At 33.3% G+C, this 1,275-nt stretch overlaps 1 protein-coding gene across 2 annotated transcripts in view; it reads right to left on the bottom strand.

Annotated features, from left to right (window-relative positions):
- The window catches only part of LOC106870694 (uncharacterized), a 22,741-nt gene extending 21,755 nt beyond the window's left edge, over nucleotides 1-986 (bottom strand). Inside the window, exon 1 of one of the 2 annotated variants that reach the window (XM_014916856.2) lies at nucleotides 806-986. The gene's annotated coding sequence lies outside the window, so the exon portion shown is untranslated. Of the gene's footprint in view, nucleotides 1-186; nucleotides 264-805 lie in introns of those variants that run through there. The other variant, XM_052971859.1, reaches the window with a different exon arrangement.
- Nucleotides 987-1,275: the final 289 nt, after the last annotated feature.

The raw sequence follows: 1,275 nt of genomic DNA, 5'->3' as shown, positions 1-1,275 counted from the left end.
ACCCAGTGTCTGTTGCATATTCGGGCCTACGGAGGTTAATTTAGGTGTTAGTATGGACGTTTTCGGACACGTGGAAGTTGAAAAACAAGATACGTCAAAAGAAGAATGAACTCGCGTGAGTCAACAGGTATCCAATATATATATATATATATATATATATATATATATATATATACACACACACACCAACGAATGACAGAAGTTTCTGGCCTGGTGTTCAGGGGCGCATTTTGCCTATCACAGTAGGTTGAATTCCAAGACGTAGTGAAGGCAACTAACCCAGAAGATGAATAGAAAACTTGTGGGTGTGCTGTTAATTGAGTTTTTGGAAAATATGTGGGCCAACCTTCAGTTATTAACGTTTCGGGCACTGTCATGCTATTAGCTGTCAGAAGTGAAAGCCACATTTCGCAAAAGAGTAGTTGATCCTATTCAAGCCTTTTGCCACTGAAAACTAATTATCTTTATAAGCAACTGACACCTGTATTACCTTTTAACATCTCATACGTTGAAATCAGTAAATGAATTTTCCGAAATTCCTCTCCCTATCTATCGGAAATTTTTTTTTCAAAACAAATTCTAACATAATCGGAATCTACATCATTTGAAGAATATTTGTAAAAAATCTAATTCAAAAGTATCAATTTTTCTGAAAGATATGCGGAAGTGAAGCTGGGGTGTGGTACACTTGTGTAGGTAAAAGTGTAACTGATTCTATTTAAATTTTCTTTTTCAACATTTTATCTCATTTTTAAATAAGCACATACACACGTTCTTAAATAGCTCTTGCTTAATAATAAATTACCTGTATATTAGAAGTATTGAAAATAGGCAGATCCTTTTATATCTCCTTCGTAAGCTTTCTCCGAGTAAAAGGTGTCACAGAATGACATTATTGTTTATTTTGTTGTTACAAGTTCAACTTTTTCAAATTTTCATCAGAATATTCTCAAAACATACAGATCTCATTTTCTTTTATATGCTGATGATGAAAATTGCATTCATTTTTTCTAAAAATTAATAATAAAGAAGTTACAAACATTTAAAATAATTTAATTTTAGCCAATCCGCAACCTTCATTTCATTTCATATTGTTTGCGCTGATTTCCACACAAACTTTTAAATGTTATCTCCACCTGCTAGAAATAGCAGCCAACTCTTAAGTCATCGGGTGAAAACGAAAGATCGCCCTCGCTTGAAGCTGGCCCATGTGTTTCTACATTTTGAATGCTATAACATTTAAATTAAAGTGTTTCTCCACGGATACAGTCTTTT

Source organism: Octopus bimaculoides, chromosome 11, assembly GCF_001194135.2.
Source record: "Octopus bimaculoides isolate UCB-OBI-ISO-001 chromosome 11, ASM119413v2, whole genome shotgun sequence".
NCBI lineage: Eukaryota > Metazoa > Mollusca > Cephalopoda > Octopoda > Octopodidae > Octopus > Octopus bimaculoides.
Note: the sequence above shows the minus strand (reverse complement) of the source record. Positions and strands in the feature narration are given on the sequence as shown.